This window comes from Sorghum bicolor, chromosome 7, assembly GCF_000003195.3.
Source record: "Sorghum bicolor cultivar BTx623 chromosome 7, Sorghum_bicolor_NCBIv3, whole genome shotgun sequence".
NCBI classification, from domain to species: domain Eukaryota; kingdom Viridiplantae; phylum Streptophyta; class Magnoliopsida; order Poales; family Poaceae; genus Sorghum; species Sorghum bicolor.
This window is the reverse complement of record NC_012876.2, coordinates 42,768,017-42,779,332: the sequence shown is the minus strand read 5'-3', so window position 1 is coordinate 42,779,332 and position 11,316 is coordinate 42,768,017.

Sequence of the window (11,316 nt, the reverse complement as noted above, 5' to 3'; positions counted from 1 at the left end):
AACCAGCTCCACTTAAGATTTAGCCTTGCATGATCCTTGGTGTCTTTTGTGTTTTACTAGACGGGTAAGTCTAGCTGAGTACATCCTCGTACTCAGGGTTTATTCCCACCTGTTGCAGATGATATCTTCTATGACGGTTTCTGCAAGACCTGTCTCCATCCCGCTGGGGATGAGGACTAACCGTTGGGCACGGGTCTCTACTCTTCTCGTCTATGATGCTTTTGGAAGGATGACCTAGACTCTGGCAGTAACAAACTTGTGAACTGAACTTTGAACGGATGTGTGTAACTATTTTGCTTCCGCTACTTCAAACTTGGGTTGTAATAACTTAATGACTCCGATGTGGTGCCGCTTCGTCGGCAATGAATGACTATGTAACAATCGTTGTGTTTATGCTGAACTATTACGATCTTGGTTTGTTGCGAGTTGGTTTGAAGTCCTTCGTGATTTCGATTGACTACCGGGATTATATGGGCTCAAGTTTAGAAACTTGATTGTTTGACGATCGTTTCTGCACTTGAACTCTTATAATTTGGTCGGTTCTGTGACAATCCGATATATACCTGATGAAGGGGATGCGCCAATCACGGCTGCTGGTTGCCAGAGTGGTGTCGTCTATGAGCATTGCCTCGTTGGGATGTTTTTCGACCAGGTCTGTGCTCACACTTGGCGCGTGGATGTCCTGAACAAAAACGCCTTGCGAAATCTGGGCCCGAGATGATCCTAACTTTAACAGCGCATCCGCTGCCTGGTTCTTATCCCGGACCACGTGGATGTATTCTATGTCGTAGAAATTGGATTCCCATTTGTGGATTTCTTTGCAGTAGAGGTCCATCTTCTCGTGGGTTGTGTCCCATTCCTTGTTTAGCTGGTTGATGACTAGGGCAGAGTCGTCGTGGACGTAGAGGCATTTGACTCCCAGTTCGACGGCCAATCGTATGCCATGTAGGCATGCTTCGTATTCGGCGACGTTGTTCAACGCCGAGAAGAGGATCCTAAGGACGTAGCGTAGTTTGTCCTCGTTAGGCGACACGAAGAGTATCCCGGCGCCGGCGCCATTGATGTTTAGGGATCCATCGAAGAACATCGACCAGTGGTCGGGGGTGTCGGAAACGGAGGGCTCGTTGACATCCGTCCATTCTGCGATGAAATCGACCAGGGCCTGAGACTTGACGGTAGTGCAGCTCTGGAAATCCAGGGAGAATGGGCATAATTCCATTGCCCATTTCACAATTCTGCCGTTGGCGTCCTTGTTGCGCAAAATGTCCCCCAGAGGGAAACTGGTGGTTACCAGGACCCGATGACCGTCGAAGTAATGCTTTAGCTTTCTTGAAGTTATTAAGATGGTGTAGATGAGCTTCTGTATCTGAGGGTACCTGGTCTTGGACTCATTTAAGACTTCACTTATGAAATAAACGGGTCTCTGGACTTTGTATACGTGGCCTGGCTCGTCTCGCTCGATCACCGTTGCCGTGGAGACAACCCTATCGGTTGCTGCTATGTAAAGGAGCAGGTCCTCGTTGGGTTGAGGCGCTGTGAGAACGGGTGGAGAGGTGAGGAAATTTTTGAGCTGGTTGAACGCAGCATCAGCTTCCTGTGTCCAGGAGAATTTTTCCGATGCTTTTAGAAGTTTGAAGAAGGGAAGGGCTTTTTCCCCAGTCTAGAGATGAAACGGCTGAGAGCCTCCATACAACCGGTGAGCTTTTGAATATCCTTGACATTCTTTGGTGGTCGCATGTCGAGTACTGCCTTTACTTTTGAGGGATTCGGTCGTATGCCGTCGTGGCTGACGACGTTGCCGAGTAGTAGTCCCGAGGGGACACCAAAGATACATTTCTTAGGGTTAAGCTTCCACTTGTATTTGTTTAGTGCCTTGAAGGTTCGATCTAGGTTGTCGATTAATGTGCTCGCGTCTTTTGTTTTGACGACGACATCGTCTACATAGGCCTCGATGAGGTCATCACGAATCTTGTCGTGGAGGCAATGCTGAATAGCCCGTTGATAAGTAGCTCCAGCGTTTTTTAGTCCGAAGGACATGGTCATGTAGCAATACGCACCGAAAGGAGTGATAAAAGATGTTTTGATTTGGTCGTCTTCCTTCAGTGAAATCTGGTGATAACCAGAGTAGCAATCTAGGAAGGAGAGGAGTTCGCATCCGGCCGTTGAGTCGACCACCTCGTCGATGCGAGGGAGACCAAAAGGATCTTTAGGACAGTGTTTATTGAGATCGGTATAATCAACACACATTCTCCATTCATTGTTCTTTTTTCTTACAAGAACCGGATTGGCAAGCCAATCGGGATGATACACTTCTTTAATGAATCCGGCTGCTAGAAGCCGTGTTATTTCTGTCCTAATAGCCTCCTTTTTGTCATGAGCGAACCGTCGTAGCTTTTGCTTGATGGGTCTTGCGGTCTTCGAGACGTTTAAGGAGTGCTCGATCAGGTTTCGTGGGACGCCGGGCATGTCTGCGGGTTTCCATGCGAAAACGCTCACGTTGTCCCTTAGAAACCTGACGAGCGCGTCTTCCTATTTAGGGTCCAGGTTGGCCCCGATGAGGGCCGTCTTCTCGGGGTTGCCGTCGACTAGCTGTACCTCCTTGTGCTCTTTGGACTTTGAATTTTTCCTCGGAGTCTCCTGTTCGGGTAGTCGGAGCTGGTCGGGTGGGAGCTGCGCAGCTTGGGCTACGGTTTCTGCCATGCGGATTGAGAGGTCAATTGCCTCGATGATCTTGAAGCTTTCCTCCTCACAAGTGTATGCCGTATAGACATTGCCTCTGACAGTTAGGACGCCCTTCTCTGTTGGCATTTTGAGGACCAGGTATGAGTAGTGTGGGACTGCCATGAACTTTGTCAGCGATGGTCGGCCCAATATTGCGTGGTAAGTGCCATCAAAGTCGGCGACCACAAAGTTGACGAACTCTGTTCGAAAGTGGTCGGGCGTTCCGAACTGGACAAGCAGTGTTATCTGTCTGAGGGGTACTGAACTTTGACCCGGCAGGACTCCCCAGAATTGTGCGTCATATGGTTTTAGTTGTGCCGGGATTATCTTGAGAGCAGGCAAGCTATTGCGAAAGAGGATGTTGATGGAGCTTCCCCCGTCAACAAGCACACGCTCGAACCTGATGCTGTTGATACAAGGATCCAGGATTAGAGGGAAACGTCCTGGCTCCGGGATGGCGGCTCATTGGTCCTTCCTGCTGAAGGAGATCTCCCTGTGCGACCAGGGAGGGAATTTCGAATCGGCGATCAGACCGTCTGTGCTGTCCACGTTGAGGCAGGCTCTCTTCAGGAGTTTTCTTTCTCGCTTAAACTCGATGGAGACTTTGCCTCCAAAGATGGAGTGGACCACGTCAGTAGGGTTGACATACTGGTGTCGTGGGTCCCTATCCTGGTCGTCGTCCTCGTCTTCGTGACCGCGCCCGTCCTGCTTCCCGTCGTTCTTGGCAATCGTCTTGAGCAGCCCGTCGTGTGTAGATGCTTTTGAGGACACAACATTCTTCCATCGTGTGATTGGACTTGGGGTGGAGTTGGCATGGTCCCTTCAATGTCTTGTTGTAGTCTTCCTGGTAGTCCCGCCGCCCATTGGGGCGCTTGACCGTATTCACCTCGTGATCGTGGTCGCGAGGGCGCTTGCCCCTGAAGTCATCACGATTGTCACGCCGCCTATCCCAACCTTCTCTGTGGTCGTGGTTGTCAGGGCGACGATGGTTCCTGTTGTCAAAACGACCACGACTGTCGTCCCGTCGAGGGGGCTGGTCGGGACCTCTCGCATCCTCTCGGATGAGCTTTTCTGCGTCATCAGCGTCGGCGTAGTTTTTTGCTATGGCAAGGAGCTCAGCCATCGTGGTCGGCCTTTTGCGCAGCAGCTTGTTCCTCAGTGCTTTGTGGAAGCGTAGCCCTTTGATGAAAGCAGATATGGCCTCGTCGTGAGAAATTTTTGGGATTTTAAGACGCATATCCGAGAATCATCGGATGTAATCACGTAGAGGCTCGTTTTTCCTGTCCCTTATTCTCTCGATGTCGTACTTGTTCCCAGGTTGCTCGTAGGTAGCGATGAAATTGTCAATAAACGCCTGGCGTAGTTCTTCCTAGGAGTCAAAAGAGTCTTCGGGCAGGCCAAGGAGCCATTGATGGCCAGCCTAGTCGAGGACAACTGGGAAGTAGTTAGCCATGACGTGCTCATCTCCTGCTGCTGAACGGACTGCAATCTCGTAGAGAGTGATCCAATTTTCTGGGTTTTCCTTGCCATCGTATTTTTTAAGCTTCTCGAGTTTAAAGTTGCGGGGCCATACGACTTGGCGAAGGTGCGAGGAAAACTGTCTCAGGCCGGGTGGGCCATGCGTGGCATCGTACTCAATGCGTCGCAAGTTTTCGTGCACCGCTCTTTCCGTGGTGCGCCTGTTGATGCGGTCCCGAGCGTCCTTGGGAGGGATGTTGTATCGTAGACCTCTGTCCAGGTTTACTTCCTGACCACGCCCATGCTTCTGCTCGCGGTAGCCGCCGGCGTCTCGACCACGGTTGTCACGCCCCACATCCTTCCTGCGATTATTGGGGGAGCGGCTACGGTGGTGCACGCTGGGTTGTGGTGAAGTCCGGCTGTGATGAGTCTAGTCGGAAGAGACCTCTGTGTAGGAGATAGCTTGGACCCTTTTGAGTAAGGTGGCGGTCTGTCCCATCGCAGCGATCAGGTGTGCGCGTACGCTGGATCGGACACCCTGGCACTCAGGAGTATCAAGGAGTCGGTCCAAGTTTGCCATAGCAACAGCCACGTTAGCACTTGGCGTTTTGTAGACTTGCTGATCTCCGACCATGTCGAAAACGTCACCGAGGTTGTGCGGCGCAAACTATCGTTCCTCATTTGCGCGCCGCCGAGCACGGTCGGCATTGCGCTGTTCGTGGAGCTGCTTCTGCTCGTCTGTTTCTCCTTCGACGACTGGATCGTCGTTGCTGACATTGAAGACAAGATCTCCCCGCCGGGGTGGAAAGACTGGAAAACGAGAAAACCCTGGGTGATACGGTGGTAAATCCAAGTCGTAATCTTCGTCCTCAGAGTTTATGACTTCGGTAGGGACAGATCCTGTGCTGGAGTTTGTGCTGGAAGCCTGGTCATTCGGCAGTACATGGATCGACACCATGTTGACGTAATGCCGAGCTGGTCGACTGCTCTATCTCGGCGACCACCCCGCCCTGTTGAAAAGAGATTGGATGTGCCGTGAGTAGTGAACGGCCGAGTTGTTTAGTCCATAGGGAGGACTCTGGTCTGGGTCTGCCTTGAGTTCGACGGACCGCCCCGTGGGGGTGGAAGTTATTGTCAGAGACGTCCCCAGCCGTTCGTGTGTGACGACACGAGTTGGCCGGCAGGAGTCGAAAGAGTCCGTCGGCGCGACTTGATCAGATCAGCGTGAGATCCCATCTACCAGTTGGGAAGCTTCGAGGAGACTGAGATCGGTGCGATCAAGGGCTCGAAAAAGATCCGAGTCGTCAACCTTCTTTCCTTCGTAACGAGGGAGCGGTGGTCGAGTGCTCGGTGTCAGCATGATCGGAGTCGACGCCGCCGTCGTCCCAGATCGGATCTGGGTTTCTTCCGAAGCTGTGGTCGTGAGACCGCCGTCGTGAGTCGTCCACGTGATCTGGCCGACGGTGAACGTGAGGCCTTCAGGCACAGCCGCGGAAGCTGGAACGATGACCATCTTGTTTGCCGAGAGAGCTGTACGCACACCCCCTACCTGGCGTGCCACTGTCGACGAAAGCTAGTTGGCAGTCTACCTTGGGGTATACCCACGGTAGTAGTTTATCGGTAGACGGTGCGCAAACTACGAACTTGATGGTGACGCAAGACACGTACAAGCTTTTTATCCAAGTTCGGCCGCCGTGTGGGCGTAATACCTACGTCCTGCGTCTGGTTGTATTGGATTGTGTTGAGAGAATAATGTGTCCTAAGGGGGGTCCCTTGCCCCTCCTTATATAGTCCGGAGGGCAGGGTTACAGATCTGGAAACTAATCCTAGTCGGTTACAATTGCCATAGATAGTTCGATATCAATTCCTATTCTAACCGACTAGAATCCTGCTTGATCTTCATGTCTTGTTTCCTTGCGCGAAACTCCAAGCAGTCGGATCAAGCCTCGGACTTGTCTCGTAATGGGCCAAGCCTCCTGGCCCAAGTCTAGCCGTAAGGGTATTGGGGTTTATACCCCCACACACAGCATACCCGTGCATCAGCTAACTCTTGATTCTTCAGGTGTTGTCCAGGAACCTACTGCTAAAAAGATATCTGAACTCCCTAACCCTTAAGATGATATATCTTTCACCAGTAGTGATCATAATGTCAATCCTAACCCAGGCAACATTCCAGAAGTTTCTTCATGTAATATTTCACATAATAATCGATAGGATAAACCTTATATTAACTTATTTCCATGAATCCAGATCTTGAAATTCTTGAAGTCACTTCATCAGCTATCCCCAGCTCAACTATGATCTTGGTAGAACAGGTATACTAAATCATTCACCTCGACTTGCTGATATCTCCTGATAAGTACTAACTTATTTATTTCATTATAGGAACAGGCTTCTTCACCTAATCAACCCTTTGCTTTGGATGGATATCTTGATGAAGAGCCAATCTTGATCTTAGAAGACACACCTTCAACCATACCTGACTTCATCAAAGGCCAACTGCAAAGATTGATTGATCATATGGAGCTAGATACGTCAATCTTGATTCAAGATGCAGGACCAATCAGAGAGATCTTCAACCAAATTAAAGATGATCTTCCTTCTTCTCTGAAAGAAATAATCCAACCAGCTGCATTCTTGGAAGGCAATGGCCCTAAATTCCTCAATGCTCAATCCGGACTAACAACTCGAGAGGCATGCCTCCCAGACTATATAAGGGTAGAAAAGGGACCCCCTCAACTCATCTCATATCATCAATACAATCAAACGCAGGACGTAGGTATTACGCTCTCACGGTGGCCGAACTTAGATAAAATTCTTGTCTGTGTCTTGTGTCACCATCTAGTTCATAGTTTACGCACCTGTCTACCGATAATCTACTACCTTAGGCATACCCCTAGGTAGACTGTTGACCAGATTTTGTCGACACTCCTTTTATAGCCTCAAGGGAAGGTAGGATTTACATGTGTTAGTGCTATGGTGCTATGATCTCGTCATGGAGTATGGGTGAGGTATGATGTTTGCACGGTAGCGGCGAGGTGCTCCATCCCTAGAGCTATAGTGATCGTGGTCACAGCGTGGTTGCTTCTGTTGACCATGCTGAGCTGTTCCTAGCATTGTAGATTTGACGTCTACCCCTGTTCTTGCCATGTCGAGCCCCGTTCCTGCCGTGCTGAACCCTGTTCTATGTCAAGACTATCACCCAAGGCCTCTTCCCTCAACCTGTGTTGATGAGCTTCGTGGCGGCAATATTTGGGATTTGACGTTGCTTGGTCCTCCTGACTTAACTGTACGCATAGTGATAGGTGTCAGGTGTTGTGGTGATGGGAGTAGGCAACACAGCAAGTGTTATACCCTGATGTGCAAAGGAGATCTAAGCTAGGACTCAGATGAGGCGGAGAAACCCCCTGGGGCTTGGGCTTGGGTGAATCGGAGAAACCATCCGAGGCTTGAGTCTCAGCCTCGGGCGAGTCGGAGAGTGGCTCTCGTCGCTCAAGGCCTATCCTAGGCTGAAAGAGAGTGGTTCCGACCCAATCCGGGAGTATCTTTTAAGTGATTTGGGCTTTGACCTTTATCTTGAAAAGGAGCCTTAGGCTTTGAAAGCCCAAGTTTGGTTTTGGTAATTAATGATACCAAGTTGCTAATGCTTTGTGTTTAAGTGAATTGAGATAGGCATAGCAACATATGTGATGAAGGAGCAAGGTGGCATGGAAAGGTGGCCACATGATTACAAAGAGATGAATCATGGAGTAGCGATCATGGTGGTAGACAAGGAATTAAGTGATCAAGGCAAAGGTATAAACATAGGGTTTTGCTTTTGCCGGTCTAAGATGAGTAGAGAAGTAATTGACCGGATTTAGGATAGATAGCCGACTATCAAGAGGAGAAATCATGGTCATCTCTCGAATTAAGTGCTACTAGGTTCATATCTTGAGCATATGCATTAGAATCTAGTAAAGTGCTAACCTAACTCCTTTGGATAAAATGTTTGTGAAAAGCTAACGCACATGCACTTTTGTGTTAGACACTTGGTGGTGTTAGCACATTTGCAAAGGAGGTGGAGTTCCTAGGGTAGAGAGGGGTTTGGGTTCCTCTCTCCCTCCCACCGAGCTTGCGAGGCAAGTTTCGGCGCTTTTAAGAAAATTAAGTGTATATTTTCTATTGCGCCGATGGGAAATTTGAAGAAGTCGCAGGACACCGGACGCAGTGCGCAGAGGCACCGGATGCTGACTCTAGCGTCCGGTGTGCTGTCAGTGCCTGGCTCGGTTAGGGTTAAGCACCAGACGCACTGCACCGGACATAGGGTATTCCCTGTTTGTGCGTCCGGTGTGGCCTGTCTTCCACTGAGATTTTCTAGCTAGGCACCCGACGCACCGAAGTGAGTTCGGTGCTCAGCGTCTGGTGTGAGTGCGGTTTGTAGACCTCTCTCCACACAAGTTCGGTGAGCATTGGACGCATCTGGTGCTCTGAGTCCGGTGAGGTCGAGAGTTTGCAGAACTCTCTGCGCATGAGACCGATGAGTACCGGACGCATCCGGTGCTCACTTGGTCGCGTCCGGTGCTTCACAGGTAGCCGTTAGAGATTGACGCGTGAAGTTTCAAAAGACAACACGTGACCGTCATCTAGGCACCAGACGCAGGGTTGGTGCGTCCGGTGGTACTCTACTGAGCGTCCGGTGCTCTCGATTTTAGCCCAATGAAGTGGCCAACGGCTCTTTTGTTGAGGAGGCTTATAAATAGAAGTTGGCTGGCTTTGGGAGGTAAACTCTTGCACATTTGATTACTTGAGGCATACATTGAGCTAGAGAACACTCCCTTCCTCATCTCCTTGCTTGATAGCTAATCCTAGTGATATTGAGTGAGATTCAAGTGCATTGCTTTGAGAGTTGCATCTAGTGGCACTTGATTCTTGAGTTTGCTACGGATTTCTTGTTACTCTTGGGTGTTTCTCGACACTCTAGATGGTTCGGAGCAGTGGAGGTGTTGAGCTCGTGATTGGAGATTGTTTCGAGCCTCACCAAGTGATTTGTGAGGGGTTCTTGAGCCTTCCCCACGGGAGATTGCAATTGGCTACTCTAGTAGATTGCTCATGGCTTGGAGGATCCCCATCTTGTGAGTGGATGTGCGGCACCCGCTGAGGGTTTGGCTTTGGATTGCCAATTAGCTCGTGATCCATCAAGTGGGTGTATCGCCACAACGAGGACTAGCTTGCCGGGAAGCAAGTGAACCTCGATAAAAATCTTATGTTATCTCTTGCCAAGGATTCTCTTATAATTGTGATTGATTGATTGGTTATATATCTACTCTACAACTTTGGTATAACAATCACTCCACTCTCCTTTACTTATGTGCATACCTTGCTAGTTGTGTAGCTTGTTTAGCTTAGCTATCTTGTTTAGGAGTGTAGTTAGCTTCTAGTTGTGCTTTCTTGTAGTAACTTAGTGTTTAGCTTTCTTGCTAGACTTGTGTAGGTGGCTTGCATAGCTTAGTTGTGCTAGTGCTAGAATAGCTTCACCATTTGTTTTACTAATCAACTTGTCTAGTTGAAGTTTATAGAAAATTTAAATAGGCTATTCACCCCCCTCTTGCCATTTGGACCTTTCAGGCTTTTTATGTTATTAGTTTAGGTATCCTGGTGTCGGTGTCTGGACTTGGGGTCCAAGCACTAACAAGTGATAAGTCTACGTGCCCTCCTAAACTCGAATGGTGATGCAAGAGAACACAGGGAATTTATACTGGTTCGGGCCTCGAATGCCATACGTCGAGTGAGAGGGTCAGGGTCTGTATTGCCTTGCACCCGAAAGTGCTTGTAGTAGGGATGTACAAGCTAGTTGTGAGAGAGGGCTATGTCCCAGGTCTCGACTTTGGGAAGTGAGTGGAGTGGAATGCACTAGTTGAGTGTGATGATGAGTGTTGTTGTTTGTGTTGTGTGTTCCGTGGGCCGTATTTCTGATGGGTGCCCTGCCACCCCTTTTATAGCCACAAGGGGTGGCAGAGCTTTTACATGTGTAAGCCTGTGAACTATCTCTAGTGTGTAGTACTGTGACAGTGCAGACCATGTGGAGATTGGCCACCTCGTCCTCGGGGTATGGTCGACGGTGTGGTCATTCCTGTGGAGCGTCGCCGAGCCCTATTTGAGTCGTGGAGGTCAGGTCGGTGGCACTGCAGCGTGTTCTGCAATAGTAACATAGTAACAACCAGAATATGGTCATAGCGACAGGGATTAATTTTCCCCATACCTCTTTTACTGTCAGGCAAGACCCTACAGTGAAAGAGGTAAGGTACCACAGTGACAAGAGTTGTTGGAATAGTGGCCGACATGCCCTGCTGCAGCGTGGGGGGCATGGCGCACGTCACATCAAGGGTACAGCCACCGTGTGCTGGAAGCTTGGCTTCGAGACCGAGGCTCGGGCGAGGCGCTGATTGCGCTCGAGTCTGGAGCTTGGTCAAGGCGGAGATTGCGCCCGAGACCCAGGGCTCGGGCGAGACGGAGCCTGCGCTCGAGGCCGGAGGGTCGGGCGAGACGGATCCTGCGCCCGAGGCCGGAGGGGTCGGGCGTCCTTCTTACTCTTTTTTGCCGTTTTTTATCTCTTTAATTTTGGTATCCTATGGTTTATTGTACCCGACAATGGTCTAGCTATCTTGTGTTGCTGACATGTGCAAGATATGTGTAGCTCACTTTTCATATTTCTTAGACTCACAATAAGAGTGCACATAATAACCACATATTCAAGTTGAGACAATCTTCTGTTAATTTGCCATGTATGATTAGTTTTTTATTGCTCTAACATTTGTTACGAAACTTGAAATAATTTGATCTTAGGTTAGACAAGACATGATTAAATTCAACAAAAAAATAGTAGCCTATTATTATTGATAAGAGCATTATACAATAAGTATGTCCCGTTACAACGCACAAATACATTTTGCTACTACTACTTCTTTATACCTTATTTAGTTTTATGGCCGTTCATTCATTTCTCTTTCCTGTATTGCTCCTATATCCCAATATCCAAACAGAGGCCTGGCTTTGTTCTTATCTAAAAACTTTTCACCCCATCTCATCGAATGTTTGGATACATGCATAAAACATTAAATAATAAAAAATAACTAATTGTACAGTTTGCATGAAAACCGC